A 21646-nucleotide genomic window follows, 5' to 3' on the forward strand; every position below is an offset into this window, starting at 1 on the left:
ACTTTCATTAGTGTGGGGTAGGTCTGCTGTTCCCTGTCCCACACTTGCTGGCCAATGACTGGAGGCTGGTCATGACATTTCATCCATGGGACTTCTCTGGGTCTTGGGTATTGCTGGTTGTGATGTTACAAAGGGCAGCAGATAATTTGTCTGCAGCTACAGTCCTATACATCTTGTTAGCAACAATACTCTTTTGTGCAGAGCAATCCCTGTGAGTCACTGCTATAATGATAGTCCTGCCTGGGCTATTGAAGCTACGGGAGTTCTTGCATCCAGCTCAGACTGTGGTCTTGGTCACTGATGTAGCAGCAGGCTTTGCAGATTTTACCTGTCACAAAGGAGACTAGCTTGCAAAAATCACACTGCCCTCAAATGATTAACTATGACCTTCATACTTTGGCCTGTACCACTTTAGCTGTTTTTCTTTAACTCCAAAAAAGCTGCAGCATGTACTAAGCCTTATTTTAGGTGTCTCTAAAGAGGCCGAACTGGATCTGTGGTCTGTTCCCAGCCCTGCCTGCTCCTGTACTGAAGGGTGAGGCTGCAGGTGGCACCCAGGACCTCTGGAAGCAGCTGGGGGCAGTGCCAAAGTGAGAACAGGGCCACCACAGGTTCTACAGCTGCCCTGGGACCAGAGTCTGGTATTGCCACACTTTGCTTGTAATACTGGAGTCTTTACTTTTCTGGGGGAAAAAGCAACCAAACAGGGCATTTATGTGCCTGCTTTGAAGCCTCCTGTGTCCTTTGCTTTGTTGGCAAACCTCTACCCTTGACCTAAAACCATCATTTAGGAAAAATCATGATTTTCTGTGTGGAAAAACGAGGTTCACTCTCCTGTGAGAATTTAAAGGGTTTAATATAAAGACAATAAGAGACACATAAAATAAAGAGGTAACGGCTGGGTGCCTTGGTGCTCTGCCAAGAGCACACCTGATGCTTGAGGTGAGTCCTTTTTATACCATTGTTGGGGTTTTAGTTTAGTCCTAGTTTTTTCCTGTTAAAGGAATTTGTTCCCATATGCATGTTGCTAGGGGACAAATGGCTGTACTTAAGAAAGACAAAAAGCTGCCCATTGGGGCTGGGGTGGGCCTGGCTCCTCCTTTGTTTCACCTGGGTGTGGGGTCAGTTCGCTCTGGGCATTTGGAGAGAGAAGCTGCAGAGAAAGGAGCTGCTGGTGCTTCTTCTTCGGCCGTTTTTCTTTTCTGCTGGAAACAACGCCGGGATCCCAAAGCTGTTTTCCCTGCCCTGCTGGAGGCTGGGCGGTGGCCACCCTGCCCTGCTGCTGCTTCGAGCCTCCGCTACGCTGTAGCCGTGCTTGCCCTGCCTGCCCGACCTCCGGGGGGTTCACCGTTTGGATACATCTCGTCTGTCCTCTGGGATCTGTGCTCGTCCCTGCCACTCCAGCCCGCCGTTCCAGCCTGCTGTTCCCGAGGGTCTGGCCGGACACCGGGATCGGCTGCCCAGGCGTCTGTGAAGCTTCTTTGTCCCATCCCTCCCCGGGATCCCAGGGCACCAGTGCCGCGTGCTCCCCGAGCTCGCTCCGGAGCGCCCCCTGCAGCCGCGGGGGAACCATCGCACCTGCCCTGCTCACCGGGAGCCGCCAGCGCCCCTGCCGGCTGCGAGCGGAACTGCACCCGAGGGGAAAGGGCCTGACAGCCGAAAGGCTGGGACTGGGTTTGTGTTTGCTGTTACTGCCAGAGTTGTTGTTGTTTTGTTTGACTGGTTAGATATATAATAGTAAAGAACTGTTATTCCTATTTTCCCACATCTTTGCCTAAAAGCCCTTGATTTCAAAATTATAATAACTTGGAGGGAAAGGGGTTGCATCTGCCATTCCAAGGGAGGCTTCTGCCTTCCTTAGCAGACACCTGTCTTTCAAACCAAGACAACCATTTTTACTGTCTGTTCTCTATTAATATTCAAACTTTTCCCAGAGCTGTTCTGCATGGGCACTCCTTGGGTCCGCCTTTTTAGAGCATGCGTGTTCTTCTGCCTTGCGGTTTTATTTCTTTTGATTCTTGGGGTTGGGCTCGCTAGGTAAGAGTCGATGGTAGGGTGGATCTCTTAATTTTCCAGACAGTCAGGGCTGATTGCAGCTTTGGGCCTCTTCGTCTCTCCGGGCAGAGCGGTGATAATGGCTCTCGGACTCTCCTGGCCGCCCGTTCTCCAGGCGGAGTAGCCTTTGGGCCCTTTGTTCCCTGGACAAAGTGTTGATTAGCAGCTTCTCGGGCCTTATCCTCTGTTCGCTTGGAGGTTATCTTACTTGGTCACACTTGCTAACATTCTTGCTAAAAAGAGAGAAAACTACATCCACACAGCAAAAAGCATTTCTAACATTATATAATATCTCCCTTTATAGTTTGCGAGAAGCCAATATTATATGTTTATAACAATCCCCCCCTTTTTCTATTTTATAAATCATTTGGCTTGAGCAATAATTCTTTTTTCTTGGCTTCTAATGTCTGTTCGTTCTTTTCACAGATCAATTTGGCTTCTTCGAGAGGGTCTTTTATATCACTTCGTCTTTTTAGTACTGTAATTTTTTGTGCTGTTCCAGACATAGCCAACTTTGGGTCGGTAGGCATTGCTACAACTTGCATGCCTTGAACTACGCTGGTGATTAGCCGAATAAAACAGGGGATCAAGCAAGGGAGAAATATTAGACTAGCTGTAGCACATAAGAGGAAGAAACCTAGCTTTTTTTCACTATTCTTTCCTCAATATGCTATCTCACTATTAGCAGTCATCATTGATTTCTATTTTTGGACCAGTACATGGGCTATTTTTTTGATATTGTTGGCGATATCTAGAACGGCATCCCTAACGTCATCAATTTTTAAACAACAATCTGATGTATTGAACTTTTCGCATACACCCCCTTCTTCAGCCAGTAAATAGTCTAAAGCCAGCCTATTTTGATATATTGCAGCTCTGGTTTAGCGTTGCTGGCTGACTATTAATTCTATAGCCCCAGCTGTTTCATTGGTTATGATTTCTACAAGAGCTTGGAGTCTGATGATACGATTTAGCATGTAAATTGGGGTTTGATATCCCCAACTTCCATCTTGTGCCCAGGTAGCTGGCCCATATGTTTTTAATATTCATTCAGGGGGCCATTCTTCATCTTTCCATTTTTGGAATCCTCCAATCAAATTTCTTGTATTTCTTTTGAAGTCTTCATAGACAGGTATTCTTAATTGATCTCCCTCTGGTTCTGGTAAAAGGAAAAACCCTGGTTGAATGATTCTTAGTGTACAACTCTTTTTCCAATGTGAAGGGAGTCTTGGGTATGCCCTTTTCCTACATATCCAAAATAAGCCATCTGGTGCTTTCCAATAATCACCTTCTTGTTGATTTATATTCTCTCAAAATTTGGATATTTCTGGGATTCCAAAATAAGGATTTTTCCTTGTCATTACACTGAAAGAGTCCAATTTCATTATCATATACACAGTCTTTTCTTTTTTTCTGAGCTCAATACTAAGTTGGTTTTTCTGGGACCCACTATGTTGAAGTTTTGTTACTCACTTTATACCTTTTACAGGGAGTGGTTTTTACTTCATTAAGAAAGTTTTTCTCAGTTCGCCAGAGACATTCTTCCCTTATCACTGTTGAACTTAAAATCCACTCCTTAGGTTGGTTCCTCCCTCTTTTATTTGTCCGGTTCTATTTAAGGAGTTCTACCGGGCTCACGCCGCTACCTTTCTATGGCCATTCTTCTGTCATTAAAGCTCTTCCACAGACCCAACAGTTGGTTATGTTAAGTTCTTTACCCATCTTCTCTTTCAATTCTACAAACAGGTTTTTTCTTAACCTTGGGGTTTTTTCTCTTTTAACTGTTGTTTAAGCTTTGCATACAGGTCCTGACGTGAGGTGAATATAGGGCAAGGTTGCTGTGCTGGCTTTGTATTTTTACTTGCCACTTGTTCTTTTACTAAATCTTGGACTGTTCCCCTGGTGGCAGCTGTGAAGCAAATCCATTTTTCTCCTTTTGGACAATTACTTCCTAGTCTGTTTCCACTTGTTCCCAAATTTTCTGTAATCTAATATTTTTCTCCTTTATGCATGCAAATACCTAATTTGGGTGAGTCATAACAGCGACTGTTGATATGGGTATGAGTAATAAAGAAGCCCCGGTGTCTTTCCATGTAGAGCTTTCGATAGCATTTGTAACATGGTCTTGCTGGTGTCCCAAAAGGGACCAGGATAAGTGACAAAAGAAGGAATAACAGACGTCCGGCATGGCTTATACTCCCACTTCCCTTGCCTATGAAGTTGCAACCCATAGCAGGTGTATTTGTTTTTCTCGGTGGTGAGTACAGTGGCCAATCCGGTCTTGCCCTCTATTTCTTTGTCACTTCCTTTGTAGCTTTTAGGCAAATTTCTTTTGGCACCTTTTTTTAACTGTAGTATCTTATCGTATCTTAGGTATTTCCCATTCAACAGGCACTAGTAATTCCCATCTGCAGAGCAAAGTTATTGCTTTTGTTGCTTATGATTTTGTCTGGATAGGGGGTCGATTTTGTGCTTGACACTCTTTACAGCTAGGGTGTCGATGGTGTGAAATGCCAATTTTCCTACAGATTAATTACTTATATTTGACCTGGCTGGCATGCCCCGTGTTAGAATGATTCAAACAGGGTATATGATGTGGCACTGATGGAAGTTGTGATTCTCCCCCTTCTTAATACGAATCACAGGCTAGAATCAGAACATGAGAGTTCCCTGTTTGATACAGTCCCAACTCTTCCTGTTTGAAGTGAGAATATTCTTCTCCAAGATGTCCCAGAATTTGTCCAGGGGGCACTTGAAACCACTGATATAAATTTGGCTTTTACTTCTCAGTTAGGTGTGATTCTTTGCATATCTCTTGGATTATTTAGATTGTTTTAGTTCATTGCTACCTGGCCTCCGTTTAAGAATCAATTTGGTATCACCTGGTTTGGATATTACAGTCTATTCTTTAGGTTCTTTCATAGGTCCTTTGATTCTGCTGGCATGGATCCACCCTCGTTCTTTGGTCCAGATTGCGGCCTCAGTCATCAGCAGTACCTGAAAAGGACCCTCCCATTGTGGAGTCAAAGATTGTTCTTTCCATGTTTTTACTAGTACCCATTCTTCTGGATGGATATTATGAATTTTGAACTCCAAAGTTGTGGTTTGAGGGATCATTCCTTTCAGCCGCAAATTTTCAAGTGTTCTGGCAATTGTGGTGACATATTTTCTGACACTTATTTCTCCTACTTCATAAGTGGCTGTTTCATGTTGAGTGGTAAGGAAGGGTAATCCGAACATCATCTCATAAGGAGATACTCCCAGGTCTGACCTGGGCTGTGTTCGGACTCTCGACAGAGCCAAAGGTAAGCACTTTACTCATGACATTTGAGTTTCAATCATTAATTTTGTTAAAGTTTTTTTCAAAGTCTGCTTCATTCTTTCTACTCTGCTTGAACTTTGTGGGTGCCAGGGGGTATGTAATTCTCATTTTATCCCTAAGGCTTGAGTTATTTGTTGTAAGACTTTGGATGTAATATGTGTTCCTCTATCTGAGTCTATTTTATTAACCATTCCATATCTGGGAATAATTTGTTCCAGAAGGGTTTTGCATACTATGTTAGCTGGAGCTCTAGTAGCAGGAACTGCTTCTACCCAATGAGTTAGATGGTCTACTATTACTAATAGGAACTTCCATCTCTGTACTTGAGGAAGTTCAGTGAAATCTACTTGGATACTTTGGAATGGTCGCAGAGCTAACTTACGGCCTCCTAATGTTGTTTTTCTCATTATTTTCCTATTCATTTTTTGGCAAGTTATACAGTTCCCAGTTATTTGTTTTGCTACTTTAAACATTCTAATACACTCATAATTTCTCAGAAAATGATCACACAAAGCTTGAGTACCCCAATGAGTTTTTTGATGCATATCTTTTAATATTCTCTTAGTGAGTGGCTTATTAAGTAACTGTCTCCCATCAGGGAGTTTCCATTTTCCAGATTGATCTTGTTCTCTCCCTATCTTAAATAATTCCTTTTCTTCTTCTTTACTAAATTTGGGGATTTCCAATTCTCCCTTTTCTGGGGTCAGGATTAACATAATTAGTTTAGTCCCATTTTCTGCTGCATCTTTGGCTTCTTGGTCTGCTAGATTATTCTCTCTTATTTCTGGTGTCATCCCTTTTTGGTGTCTTTTGATATGCACTATGGCTATTTCTTCAGGCAATTTTAATGCCTCCAAAACTTCTGAAATCAGGCCTTCATGTATCAATTCCTTCCCCTTTGAATTTAGTAAACTCCTTTTTTTCCAGATCTTTTCAAAGGTATGTATTACTCCAACGGCATATGTTGAATCAGTATAGATGGTCCCCTTTTTGTGTGCTAAATGCTCTAGTGCTCTCTTTAGAGCATATAATTCACAAGATTGCGCCGACTAATTTGAAGGTAGTTTTCCTTTTTTGATGGTCTGCATATTTATCCTATCGACTAAGGCATATCCTGACATTCTTTTTCTTTGCAAGCATCTGGATGAACCTTTCACATATATTCTTTCCCCTTCTAAGAAGGCTTGTTCTGCTAGATCTTCTCGAACTTTTGTTTGGTATTGAATAATTTCTAAGCAATCATGTGCTAGGTCATCTTTTGGTTCTCTATACAGGAATTGGGCCGGATTGAGACTTTTGCTTGTTTCTATAGTTAGATCATTACTGTCAATCAGAATTGCTTCATATTTTAATATCCTGGAGTCTGTTAACCATTTTTCAGCTTTTTGATTTAGCACATTTCGGACTGCATGGGGTGTGTATACAATCTGTTTACTTTCAAAGGTGAGCTTACGGCTCTCTTCTACCAAAATAGCAGTAGCTGCTATGGCTTGAATGCATACTGGCCAGCCACGGCTTACTGGGTCCAATAGTTTAGATAAATAAGCTATTGGTCTTCTCACCTCTCTCCATTCTTGGACTAATACACCATGAGCTACTCTATTTTTTGCATTCACATATAAATGAAAGGGTTTTTCTAGTGAGGGTAAGCTTAGGGCTGGTACCGAGGCTAGTTTCAACTTCAGTTTTTCTAATTTATTATCATCATCTTTGGTCCATTGTATATTGCCTCCCCCTGTTAATTTTTCATATAAAAATTTTACTGCTTGTGTATATCCTTCAATCCATAGTCTGCAATATCCCAGTAGCTCCAGCAGTCTCCTAACCTCCTTTTTTGAAGAGGGAGGAGGGAGGGATAAAATCCCTGTAATTCTTTCAGGACTTAGTTTTCGGCTACCTTTCTTATCAGGTGGCCGAGATATTTTACTTCTGATTCTACAAACTGTAATTTCTTTTTTGATGCCCTTAGTCCCTTTTCCCCAAGAAAATTTAGAAGCTTTATAGTGGCTTCTTTAATTTCATCTTCTCCTGATATTAGAAGATCATCTACATATTGGATAATTTGTATTCCTGGGGGAGTGGGGAAGGTTTGTAATATTTCTCCTAAGGCTTGCCCAAATAAATTTGGGGCCTCACAATACCTCTTTGGCAGTTTAGTCTACCTCAGTTGGTTCTTTTTCTCTGTGTTTGGATCTTTCCATTCAAAGGCAAAAATATTTTGGCTTTCCTCTGCCAGTGGGCAGGCCCAAAAGGCATCTTTAAGATCCACCACACTAAACCACTGATGTTGAGGTGGAATTTTGCTTAAAAGAGTGTAGGGATTAGGAACCATAGGGTAGCAGGCCCATGTTCTTTTGTTTACTTTTCTTAAATCTTGCACTAATCTATAATTTCCATCAGATTTCTTTACTGGGAGAATAGGGGTATTATGAGGGGATTTACAAGGTTCTAGTGTCCCATCTTTTATTAATTCTTCTATTACTGGTTTTAAGCCTTTTCTCCCTTCTAAAGATATAGGGTACTGATGTACACGAATGGGACATTTTTCTTTTTCAATTGTGACTCTTATGGGGTCAATATCTAGTTCACCCCTATTCCCTTACCCAGCCCAAACCTCTCTGTTAATTTTTCTTTCATCTTCTTGGCTAAGTTTTAACACTTTGGCCGTCATTTTCCCTTCGTCTGGTATGACTCCAATCCCTAGCTGGATTTGTAAATCCCTTCCCAATAAATTGCTGCTAGCCCCAGGAACTAACAAAACATCTCCTATCTCTATTTTTGTTTCCCCTTCAATAACCACATCTTTAATGACAGGGACCTTAAATCCTTCCCCCTTTGCTCCTGTTACTTTTACTATATTATTACTTACATCACACCCTTTTGGAATATTCATCACACAAGTCCTTTCTGCTCCAGTGTCAACTATAAATTCTAATACTTCTTCTTGGGGGCCTACTTTTAAAGTTATCAAAGGCTCCAGACGGTATTTATCCCCTAAAAAATAGAGCCCATGACTTCCCTATTTTTCTTCTGTGTGTGTCTTTTGAAATATTTTCAGATCCCTCCTCAGGTGGGGGCATTCTCTTTTATAATGCCCTTCTTCCTTGCAATAAAAACAGGCATCCCTGGGTTGTTCTTGGAATCTTGACTGTGCTGAGGTTTTATTTTTCTCCCTTCCACTATTTCTGAACCCTGAATGTTTAGGAGTGTTACTTGAGGGCTTTTGATTTAGATTTTTTTGGAAGGTATTCTCTCGCATAGTGCCTATCATGATCTTTGCTTCCACTTTGGCTTTTTCTTCATCTCTCCGGACATATATCTTTTGAGCTTCCCTTACTAGGTCTTGTAATGGTTTCTCGTACCAGTCTTCTATTTTTTCTAATTTTTTCCTAATATCTGGCCTGGCATGAGTGACAAAGTTAACTCTTAGCAGGGCTTGCCCTGCTAGGGACTCCGGGTCTATTCCAGAATATTGTTTCATATTCTTCCAGAGCTTCTCCAGCCACTCAGTCGGGGTTTCTTCTTTCCCTTGCTGCCCTTCAAAGGCCTTTCTGACATTTTGTCCTCGGGGTGCCCCCTCTTTTATTTCCTTGATTATCAAATTACGATAATCATTCATATCACAGCTTCATCATTTTGGTTCCAGTTAGGAGGTGTAATGGGCATTTTCTGATCCCCGGGTGGACCTTGTTGATTTTCTCTTTCCCAAATTTTTATTTCAGCAATTCTAATCATTTCTCTTTCTTCTTGGGAGAATATTATTTTCATTATTGATTGCATTTCTTCTCAAGTGAAAATGTTGGGACCTAAGAACGGGTCCAACTGTTCAGCTGTACCTATGGGGTCTTCTAATAATTCTTTAATTTCCTTTTTGAAAGTCCTAACCTCTGTAGAGGTTAGAGGGGCATTCACAAAGCCGGTTCCCCCTCCTCCCATAGGTACTTCTCTTAATGGTAATAAATGAATTTCTCGGCTTCCCTCTGTTTGTTTAGCAATGGAGGGATTGTTGGGCTGCCTCTGAGCCTTAATGGCACCTCTTGTATTCTGGTATGGTGCTCCTTCGTTAAGAAGAGGGTTTATTGGGAAGAAAGCACCGAACTCCCCTGGGGAGGAGGGGCAGATTCAGAGTCTGGCGCTGAAGCCGAATATTCTGAGGTGCAGAGGGTGGGGGTGGGGTATGGCAGTGAAGCCAAATATTCCGGAGCGCAGGAGGTGGGGTCCGGTGCTGAAGCCGGGTTTCTCAAGGCAGGAGAGGTGGGGGCTGAAGCTGGGATGTGTGCCGTTTCCCTTGATTCAATTGAGGGTGCTGGGATTCTCGAGATATACGGGAAGGGTGGGATCCCCGGCATGGGCGGGGGCAGGGCTCCCCCCCAGCTCCATTGGGGCGGGAGGGCTGGCGGGGGAAAGGCCCCCGGTGTGGGCGGAGGGGGGGCTTCGGGGGGAAAGGCCCTCGGTGTGGGTGGAGGGGTGGCTGGCGAGGGAACCCCGGAGCCAGGGGGAGGGGGGCAGCCTCTGGTACTGGCGGCGGAGGAAATACTTCTAAAGGGTCCCAGCCTTTTTTCTCTTCTGTTTGCTTCTCTTCTGGGGTTTCTGATATTTTAAAGACTTTGGTTCCCAGAGGTTTTGTAATCCCTGTCTAGCAAGAAGCATATTCTCCCTCCTCAGGGTGAGATGGCTCTTTTGAATTTACAAATACATTTAGAGCCTGGCAAATCCATGCCTCATCAGACCCCATATTTTGGCCAGTACACATGATCAGAATTGATTTCTTTTTTTACCCACTCTTTCACGAAGAATTGAATCATTTTTACTTTATCTTTTCTTTTTGTAGAAGGATCAGTTTCTCAGTTTGCGAGTTTGACCCCGAGGGGACTGTCTTGGGGTATATCCTCTGGCACCCTTTTATAATTTGAACTTTATTTACTAGGTTGTTGTCTCATTTTTTCAGGAGTTTTCTATTCTAACTTACTCAAAATACCAATTTATCCCCCCCCCTTTGAAATACTAATTCATTCCTTTAAAACACCAATTTTCACTACTGTAAAATACTACCCACCCTTTCACAGTACAAAAAACAAAAAAAAATTTATTATAGCCCACCTTCCCCAAAAACAAAGTTAACTTCTAATTACACAGTTTTTCATTCACACATTCACTCTTTTTTAATATTTGTTCACTCACTCATTCTTACTCACAACAGAATAATAAGGTACCTCTTTCAAGTCACTTGTTAGTATCTACGCGTGGGTATGATATAATCCTTAGGATTCTGGGTGTTCTTGGATTTCCCTCAACTCAGCACTGCTAGCATCCAACCCCAAATTCTCTTGGGGTACCTTTAGACCCTGGGTGCTCTTGGAGTTTTCCTCAACCCAGCATATGGGGGGGGTAGCTCCCACTTTGCAACCCCTTCCCTGGGACCCCGTCCCAGTCACCCCCGGGAGATTCTTTCACTCCTCTTATCTCTCGCTTCGTCTCCTCGCTGGCCGCTGTTCTCGCGAACAAGACGGAACCGCAGCACTCAGAGACTGCCACACTCGCTTCGCAGATCTGGGGGCAACCAGTCCGCGTCTCATTCACACACACTCATCTTCCGTAACTACCCCCTTTTTCTTTGGACAATACTTACCAGTCCTGTTTCTTTTCCAGTGTCTGTGGGATTTTTGTCGAGAGCGCTCTCTTTCATTTGCTTTATTTTTGTGTCTTTCTTGTCCTCCGGGTGTTGCCCTGCTGCCACCAAACCGCGCCAGAGGATGCTAAGCAAGGACCTTGCCAACGTGGGTGGGAGGCGCCTTACCCTCACTTTTTGAATCCTCCCACGCTTTTCAGAGGCGAGGTGTAGATCCGGGACGAGCCCCAATTGTGAAAAACGAGGTTCACTCTCCTGTGACAATTTGAAGGGTTTTATATAAAGACAATAAGAGACACATAAAATAAAGCAAAGAGGTAATGGCTGGGTGCCTTGGCGCTCTGCCAAGAGCACACCTGATGCTCGAGGTGAGTCCTTTTTATACCATTTTTACTGTCTGTTCTCTATTAATATTCAAACTTTTCCCAGAGCTGTTCTGCATGGGCACTCCTTGGGTCCGCCTTTTTAGAGCATGCGTGTTCTTCTGCTTTGCGGTTTTATTTCTTTTGATTCTTGGGGTTGGGCTCGCTAGGTAAGAGTCGATGGTAGGGTGGATCTCTTAATTTTCCAGACAGTCAGGGCTGATTGCAGCTTTGGGCCTCTTCGTCTCTCCGGGCAGAGCGGTGATAATGGCTCTCGGACTCTCCTGGCCGCCCGTTCTCCGGGCGGAGTAGCCTTTGGGCCCTTTTGTTCCCTGGACAAAGTGTTGATTAGCAGCTTCTCGGGCCTTATCCTCTGTTCGCTTGGAGGTTATCTTACTTGGTCACACTTGCTAACATTCTTGCTAAAAAGAGAGAAAACTACATCCACACAGCAAAAAGCATTTCTAACATTATATAATATCTACCTTTATACTTTGTGAGAAGCCAATACTATAATATATGTTTATAACATCTGTGTGTAGAGAACTGAAAGAATTAACCTCTCTAAAAGCAATTATGCAAAGTCAGCTTTAATAAACGAATCGTTACTAGCCCGTATTTGATGTCTGGGGGTTTGTACGGGCAGTGCCGTAAGGACTCGTGGGTTCAGAATCCCGGGTGTTATACCGCTGTAAAGCAGCTCAGGGGCCGGCAGAGAGTGGTGCCGGCACCTCCCCAACCCCGCTGGGGGCGGGATAATCCCACTGGGAACACTCAGGTGCAATCTGCTCCATTTTCCTGGGGAAAAAACCTGATCTACAGCTTCGGGGCACTCAATGTGGTTACACAAAACATCTGTGTACTAACTCCCAAGTGTTTAACCAGGTTAAATATCGAATATAAGATACAACTTTTTAAAAGCCCCTTTAAAATCAAGGTACTGTTACTTAAAAATGCAACTCCTTTAATTGCTCTTTAGCATATGCAATTAATTTGGATTTTCTGTCTCTGTATATAGTAAATGCAGAACACTTGTTCAATAGTATTATCTCTATTTATTTTTTTCTGAATTACTTATTTCATATTTATCCAATATGTTAATAATAGAACACTGCACATTCTTCTTTAGATGCCTGACAGCTCAGTGGCTTAATAATTAACATTCTGGGGACTGAGACTTTGTTTTTATCCAAGAAAAATGTGTTCAGCCTATCCATCAGTGAGTCCTGTTGGCAGCATTGTATGTCCACAAGCAAAAATCTACAAAGATTAAATGACTGGGGTGAGTCACTCCTTTTTGTAAGAAAATGCAAACTATTTCTGAGGTTAGGATCACAGTCACCCATGAGGCTGTGTCTCTAGCTTCAAAAAAGTGGTAGGAGCTAAAAGGAGGAGAATTGTTATTGCTTCTGGTTTTTAGTTTGTTAGGTTTGGTTTTTGGGGGGGATTTTTTTTTTTGTGCATAGCCCAGTCAGATTTAAGAGCTTGTCCTCTTTATTTGTCAAATGCGTCATTGAGGACAAGGGCTGGAATCAATGTCTGGTGGCCTGTGTGTCAGTCTGCCAACTCCTCTGTGCTGAGAGCAACAATAATAGACCCCTGCTGACATCAACTGGCTTGGAATGCAGTTGTTGCTAATGCTATTTTATCTGTGGAGAGATGGCAAGATTGCAGTCTGACATCTCAGCAAACGTAACTGCCTCTGAAATTCTGATGGCAGCAGATGCTGCCTGGCTGATTGTTCCATTTGCTGTTCCCGAAGGTGCCAGGCTCTGGAAGGAGGGCAGGGACTTTGCAGTTCTGTAGTTCAGTAGCACATCTGTTCGCTTTCCCCTGCAGGAAGGACAGTTTAAACTGTGGGAAAGTTAGAAATAGTTAAATCGTAGAAATCTATTTTTTCTTTTCCTGTGAATTAGATTGAAATATTCTCTTAAGCAAAACTGCTTCCTGCTGCTCTATCCAGAATGATTTAAATTGCACAGAAACACAGTGGTGTATCAGCAGCAAGAAGCAGCTGTAGTTCTACAGGAAAAGGAATTCACTACCCAACAATATTTCACAGATCTCTTCTGTTTCTAAATCTATTTTACAGCAGAGCAAACTGAGACACAAGAAAGTTATCCACAGACATTCAGAAAGTTGCTGGCAGAATTCACTTGGAGCCTGGGAATCCTGATGTCCGTCCCTGTAATTAACCCATGGCACTTCTGGTCACAGTTATCCTTTTGCTGAATATAGGATTGTTCCAGGAGTATTGAAGCTCCTTTGTGATAAGGTATGATGTAGATTTAAGTACAGGTCTAAACTTTGGAAAGTGTGTAAATTGGGGAAGAGGCACTGTTAGTCAAAACAGAAGTAATTAATGAAGGTTAATTGTGTCTAGTTATATTTGACCTATAGAGGAAAATGTCGTGACTTTCACTTAAAACTTAACAGGAAACACATTAACCCTTCAGCCTTCAGAGGGACGTTAGGAAAAAAGGCTAAGAGGGAGTTAGGGGACCCCCTCCTTAGGCCAGGAGGGGTGCAGCCCCTGAAACTGGAAATTTCAGGGAAAACCATTCACAAGAACACTCCAGCTCCTAGTGTGCAAAGTTGTCCGTTGTGTTTGTAAAACAATTCCTTCTCACTGACCCAGGGAATGGCACTGACACGAGGCGGGCAGAAGCTCAGCCTGTGGACAGCTGAGGGAGAATTGATCTGTTGTGAGTTTCATAGCACTTCCTATGGATTAAGGCTCACTGGATTCCAGTCCTGTTTCTGACTGCAGAGCACTGTCTGTCTCAGACTGGCTCCAGGAAATGGACGCTCTTTCACAGAAGCCAGAAGATTTCGTGGAAGAGCCGTGGCCTCTTTCCAGGTTGCAGTTCACCCACTGCCCTAGGGAGTGTCATTAGTGGGAGGGAAGTGAAGTTGGGATTTAAAGGGACGAGGAGGGGAGAGAAAAAATAAAGCAGGATGGAGAAAAATCCTGTTAATTCTTACCAAGTACATCTTGTTTGACCACATTAAAATGTTGTGCTGATCATTTAAATAAAATAATGGGCCAGCTTCAAAAGTAATGTGTAAATCATGTATCAGGAACAGTTTCAATTGACCGACACACTGAAAGCAAAATCAATGGCACTGACTTCAGTGTGGGGGAGTTTAGATCACACCTATGAGCTCAACAAAAGAGGCAGTGTAATGAGGAATCATTCTCCTTTATTTCATCTCTTTCTCAATTTGCATTGCAATGTGAAATTAAAATTATGGAGTCATCTTTTGAAAGTCTGATTTATTTATAAATATATAAATCATCGGTCATACATATATATTTTTATATATATATAAAAAATAGTGGAAAGCTGCCTAATTTTTTCTCTGTAACAGAGTGCTTTGTGTGCAGCTTCACGGGGTAAAATAGTTGTACCACCAGGAGTATTAATAATGTTCTGTGGGCATATGGAAGATTGGAGGTACAAAGTTATCAGAAAATCTTCAGTAATCTCCAAAGCACATTTCTACCATCCTAATCACTTCATTTTTACCCTCTATATGAAACAGATGTAAAAATAGCTCTTTCATCACTGGATTGCTACACATATTTGGGCTGCAGCGGCTCAATTCTGTTCAAAGCAATACTGTGAAATCGTGTGCAGACTGTGCTGTTAATCAGAAGCATCAATTTAATGTTACGTATCCATCTCTCCTCCCACCTCCAGCTCCCCTTCCCCATTCTGAACAGGAAACAACACTTGGATGAAGCTCAGCACACTGATTTTCTGGATAGACTCTCTAGGAATGAGGAGGGACTTGAATTCTCTCCATATGTCATTTCCTTTCCCCTAATGGCTAAAAAAATCCCATTGCTGCAGTTCATATAACTTGCCGAGAGAGAACATTACCAACATAGGGAAATAAGGGTAGGGGGATGGGACAGGCAGGACAGCCACATTCCGCTTCTGAAGAACTGCTTTGCAAACTTGACTTGAATTGAGCAGAAATTTTTCTTCTGTGTACAAATGCTGTTTTATGTAGTTCCTTTAACTGAAGCTATTACCCCATCTGTACTTAAGTGTATATCAACACCTGCAGTCTGGGGCCAGACAGGGATTAGGAAAGGAAAATGTAAGCAGAGGGGGAGTGGTAACAACTCTCCAAGATGTAAACTAAGTCAGAAAGGAAAAACAGAGGGGATTGAGGGAGACTGACAATGGGGACCTAATAATTTTTAATAAACCAAATTTTAATAGCAAATGATCCTAGAAATTGCTTAAAAAAAATCAGATTAGCCCACTCCTGCAGCTTTTGTCCAAAGTGTCTTTAAAAACTTTTCTGTTCAGTACAACCAAGAGCACATGCAGATATCCTACCCTGCTGCAGAACACAAAATTTGATCTGCTGTATTGCACAGCGGATTTGCAGCTGTCAACAGAATTCAGTGTGTTGTAGTTACAAACTGAAAAAAGCAACCCTGGAATAAACATGACATTAAAAAAACCAACAAAAAACATTTTAACTAAAGAGAAAGTTTACTTCCTCATAGCCAACCCACTGTGTATTAGACCCAAATTGGAACGTAATGTCTTTCTAGCAACATAATCCAAATGTTTGTTAAATCTGTAGCAACCAAACTGTGCAATGCTTTGCAGAACAAATGAGAGATGACATTTGCTAAAAAAACCCGAATTTTGAAGTCAGCAAATGGGTGCATGTGCACAGAGGGGGTGGATGTGCCTGGGTGATTATATCTGACTGCAGAGCCAAGCCCTCCCATATTTGATTAGACACATTGCCTAATTAGACATGTTGCCCCTGAATTCTAATGCTAAAAAGAAAAGGAGAAAAACACCTTTCCTCCAGTTCTATTTTAAAGGGTTTCAAGAGTGGAATAAAGGAATGATTCAAGACACATGGTGACAGATTTTGCTTTAGGTTACTTTTAGCACTTCACTAGACCCACTAACCTACTTAAATATCTGTGCTCTTCTTATCTGGCATAAAACCTTGCTTTGTAACTTTGAAAATGAAATATTTTAAAGGTATTTTTAGAGATAACTTTGTCTTAAATCCTCTCAAATTGATTTCACAGTGGACTTGTGGGTGATTCTGTTAAAAGAAAGCACAAAGGAAGCCAATACAGCCTGTGAATAGGTTAGGTATTTCTGCAGTTCAGAAAGTTTTAGGAATAAGATTTCTTCTAAAAAAGAGGGATTGTTGAGTTTATTGAACCTGCAAATGCTTTTGTGTCATGATTGAGCTTATTTATGGATATAGTTTTCATGTAGCATGTTTATAAATGCCTCCAGACTTCACGCAAGACAAAGCAGAGAGTTTCCAAAGCTGAACAGCCTGGGCTACTTTCAGCAATTCCCAGAACTGTGAGTAGATGTGGTTTGCACAATCTGAGACAGCTCATCTGACTCTTAGTGCCTGCTTCCTCATGGCAGAAAATAATCATCCCATGGGGTTAAGGCTTTGTGAGCTATTTTTGGGTTTGCACCTTGCAGATTCAGCTACCTGCAGGAGTACACAATATTGTTGTAATTTGATACATTTCCTGGAATTAATCTTGTCTCTTGAATGGAAAGCTTTGGAAGTAACTTGAGTGAGAGACATGGGAAAACTTCCACTTGCTTGAAGAAACAGAGGAAATCAGAACTACGAGGTGGGGGCTGTTTTAAGTGGCTTACACTGCCCCAAGATGCCCTCTCTGCCAACACAAGAGGAGTCCGCTGCTGGCCTCTTGCATCTGTAGCTGCATTTGTCTCTTACAGCCATCCCTGCAACAGGTTAGAATGGGATAAATTGCTCCTCTTAAACCTCATCATAACCCCTGACACATGGAATTCTGTAAAGCTTGGAACATTAATTTCTGGATATTTGGATAAGTCATGATGGCCAGTGAGAAGAAGCTAATTATGCCAAAGTATTAAGGCTTATCAGACAATGTTGCAGGGCTTTTGGAGAGTCAGGAAAGCTTCTCTGCTTGCCATGGCTGCATGGATGGAAGGTGCATCATAGAACATTTGTTATTTCTTCCAAATCATTAAGCAGAAGTTGTGGTACAAGCTGGGTGTTAACTGGGCAGACCAAGGACTGATTTAACAAGGCAAACACCTGCCAGTGTATCGCTGCTGATCAACAGTGGCTAAGGCTTGAGTTTATAGCAGCAGGACTGAGTCAGCTTCTGGCATCCTTGGCAGTGGCACCCTGCTCTCAGCATCACCACTGTACTTAAAACCCAGAGATTTGCAATATAGGAGATTTTACAGCTCACCTTTTGCAGATGACAAAATCATTATTTCAAATTGATGCTGGGTCACAGTGAATAAGAAGATTGGAGAAGGTTTGATATTCCTTTAGTGGCTAAATAATGTGGCTTGGTTAAAACAGTGTTGTATATCAACTCTTTAAATACTTATTTGGGCTGAGATTCTTCCCCAAAACATTTCATTTGTCTGAGCTCTGTTCTACTGGGACAATACACACCCTGTCAAGTTGAATCAGACACTATCTGCAGGCAGATGTTGTAGCACAGTAGTAAACTAAGTTCTTGATACGTCACAAAGAGGCAAATGTTTCCAACCTTCTTCTTTTCTAAGGTCTTCTAGGAAAATATTTTATATCAGCCAAGGAAATCAAAAGATGAGATTCTACAGTTGCTTCATTCACAACACGAGAAAGTTGCACTCAGCAGTTGCACAAGGGAACATGTGGTTCTTTAGGAAACCTCAGTAATTTCAGTTGGAGTATTTAGCATGTAGCGTTCAAAGCACTTGACAAAGCCAGTCATCCAAGAGTCAGGTAGAGAAATCGTATTATTGACAGTGTTCTATAGATAAATAAGTGGAAATAATGGAAGAATAAAGGAAATAGTTTTCAGACAGAGACCTTTTGGAGGCTGATTTTGTACTTCAAGTCAGCAGCAGTCTCATCAATCTTGGATGTAAGACAAGTCAGGGAATGTATTTTAAGCCTAAGATACATCACTGTGCTCAAAAACTGAAGCTTGGTTCTGCCCTGTGTGCTGGGCTGTTAAAATGCTGTGCACCACCTGCCACTGGGTTCTGGGCTATGAGACACATCCTGCAGCAGAGAACAGTTATGACATGAGCTAGACAAGGGGCTGGGCTGACACATTGGTGTCACCTCCAGCCTTCAGCCCAGGCACCAGGACATGGTTTCTCACGACAGATTTACCCCTCTCAAAAAGTGGACTTCAGCCTCTGTCTAATAATAAATTGTGACACATCTATTTATTCCATGTTCAATGCCTGTCTCTAAAATCTCCCTTTTCTTCTTCTGCTGAAGTATTAGGATAGTGCTGTCCTGCAGGACAGGATGAGGAAATAATATGGCTAAAGAACTGCATGGAATATCTGTGCATCAGTTACTAATCTGTTCTGGATGGATGGACTTAAAATTGTCTTAGTGACTAACCACTGGAAAATCCTGTGATATGGAAGCTCGTGCATTTTTTTCATAGCCACAGCTGCAGTCATTTCAGAGACACATCATTTCCCTAAGACACATCCTGTCTCAGAGGGCCAAAGTGTCTCTGCTCCAAGCTGCTGTCCCCTTTTGCAGTAGCCAGTGCATGGGTGGAGATTTCCTTCCTAGTTTCTTCTCCTGGAAAGCTTCATCTCCAGCTCCAGCTTGAGAAATAGATTGAATCTTGACCTCTTGCATAAACATTGTCTCTGCATGCCAGAGGGAGCCTTAGTGAGATCCAGAGCCCCTGTCTAGACATGTTTCTTCATCCCAGAACTCTGATAGATTTGTCCTCCACTGCTAGGTTAACTCTCTTTGTCTCTGAGCAGCAACAGTGACAGAGTAAAATCAGATATTTAAGCATGTGCATCTCAATGCTTTAATGTAGTTTGTTCTATTCATCAGTAACACAATCCTTCAGTCTGACAATTTTCACAATCTGCAAAGGGAAAAAAGGGATCTTGTACAAAGTGAAATTTCCTGTTCCTCATCTTCATTCCTGAAATGCAGAAGCATTTTATACATAACTGCAGTAAGGTTTGCTGCTTTTGTACAGAAGAGCAGCAGGGAAGGTAACAGAAAGCCTTATGGAGGACAGAATTCCATTCAGAAACAGGACAAAAAATGTGATGGAAATGAAATGAATTCAGGAAGTACTTTAGCTACAGTAAGAAGTTATGATTGGCTTAGGGAAGGTTTAGAAGAAAAACCTGTGCCAAAGAGGGAGACCAGGAGAACAATGCCCTTTGCAAGCAAAGGTGTTGATGAATGCTTTGAAAGGGAATGAGTTATCAGGCAAATTAACACAGAGGCAGACAAATCTGCTGGTAGAAACAGTCATCATTCTTCACAATTTCATTTTTCTATTTTTTTTTGGCCACATTAACAAAGTTTTACCAAAAAAAGAAAAAAATTACAGATGTGATAAGAAAGGGAACAGACTTTCATAAATATTTCAAATGTATCTCTTTCTAGATAAAATTGAACCTGATAAATTTAAAAAATTTTGGGGTTGTCTAGGTGTAATCTGCTATAATACTTTATTTCTCAGAACTATACCATTAGGTGGCAAAATAGGCATTTAGCATTATCAGTTGCACATACAGTGGAAATACATCATAAAGAAAGAGGAAATGGAGGTGTAATTCTCTAGTGATCAACTCATCTTTAACTCCATGATCTCTTGGGGTGGTGTCTATAATTCAACCATGTCAGGCTCTGGGAAATTTAGTAAATGATGACTAGTAAAAATAAACACAGTCCGGATAATTTTAACTATATTTATTTTTTAAAATTGTCTCAGGAAAATAAGTTTAACCTTTTAATTTACTCACAAAAATTTAATAATAGGGGCAGCTCTCTTGCTTTCTTGATATCATTACAGAAGCTGGGGGAGAATGTGATATAATACCAGCCAGCTCTCATTACTGCTGAAGGAATGTGCTGTGATTAAACCTATATACAGAAAGAAATGGAATGTAATTCTTAAATGTTGATTTGTTTTGAACGCATTCCACATGCTGAGGAATGAGTTTCCAGTATATTCTTCCATTTCTAAAGATGGGGAGGACCTCACCTCTAAAAAATTACAAAAGAACTACAACCATCCTCTTCTGAAAATGAACACTACTTGGTTAAAGATGTTTCTACACATTTCCCAGTGTCCAAAACCACTAAATCCTTTGAGAACCATCTGTGAAAGCAAAACCTTTTCTTTCTTCCTCTTGGTAAATTCAAGAAATCAAAGCCCTTTTTTGTGCAGCTGTGGAAAGGAAGAAATTTTAGTATTTCTAAATACTTCTTCAAAAGTTTCACTCATACCAATATCACTATTATAGCATAATGATACCAACTATTATATTATTTTCTCCTTACAGATTCTTCAACAGCCCTGTTGGTGTCCTAAAGTTACTTGACCTTGCCCTTTCTCTATACATTTCCTCCAGTCCTTTAGAGGGTGGCTCAGCTGTGAAGCTCTGGCTGAAGAAGGCTGGATGGAATTCCCAAGTCCAGCAGCAAGGCTATCATCCAAAATGATCTGCAGGGTGATGCAAGGCACTCCCGTCCCTCCAGATCCCAGTGAGCTACCTCATCTTGAAAGGATGTGTTGTTCAGTGATATCAGCCTGCAGTGGAACATGGGGCTCTTGTTAGCAGCACTGATCATATTTGCTTGTCCCTCTCACAGGATCAGCCCTGCACAGAATGAAGCCTCCTGAAACGGAACTGCATAAAGACACAATTAACTGCAAACTCTTGGCTTCTGAAACTGAAAGCAGGATCAGCGAGACATTGGTTCTGTTAATCTGAGAATATTTTGAGAACTTGGGGGACAATGCTGGCTCAAGAACCTCCAGATCATAACATTCCAGTGGGACTCCTTGGTTGGGAAAGTAGCACTTTCGACCATCAGGGACTGTCAGCATCTTTGGTCTCCTACACTGCTGCAGCTCCTGGTGCTCTGCCAGGCTTCCCTTCATCTGCTCACTGCAGATCTTGCACTGGTCCCTCATGGAGCTGCTCAGCTTAAATCCTGCCTGGCAGTTCTACTCAGTGGAGGGGAACAGGGAGTGAAAATCCTCATTTCCCAACAGAGGTAGGAGATAGGATGGGACACAAACACCTGTGGAACATCCAAGGCACACCCATTGACACAAAGAGAGAAGGGAAGGAGAGCAGCTGGCATTCTGGTGCCTCTGTGTGTCCAAGAACAGCCTGGCCCAGCTTGTTCTCCCCACATTAGTCACGAGAGGACCTGGGCCTGACCTAGCTGGGACACAGCTCTGCCTGCCAGACTGATGGG

The 21646-nt window shown here is 42.1% G+C and overlaps 1 long non-coding RNA gene across 1 annotated transcript; it reads left to right on the forward strand.

Moving 5' to 3' along the window:
* Window positions 1-12486: 12486 nt before the first annotated feature.
* Window positions 12487-21192, forward strand: LOC116453462. The gene is made up of 3 exons (XR_004243825.1): window positions 12487-12650; window positions 13461-13643; window positions 21032-21192. It is a non-coding gene; the product is annotated as an uncharacterized LOC116453462 (long non-coding RNA).
* The last annotated feature ends 454 nt before the right edge of the window (window positions 21193-21646 follow it).

This window comes from Corvus moneduloides, chromosome 19 (assembly GCF_009650955.1).
Source record: "Corvus moneduloides isolate bCorMon1 chromosome 19, bCorMon1.pri, whole genome shotgun sequence".
NCBI classification, from domain to species: domain Eukaryota; kingdom Metazoa; phylum Chordata; class Aves; order Passeriformes; family Corvidae; genus Corvus; species Corvus moneduloides.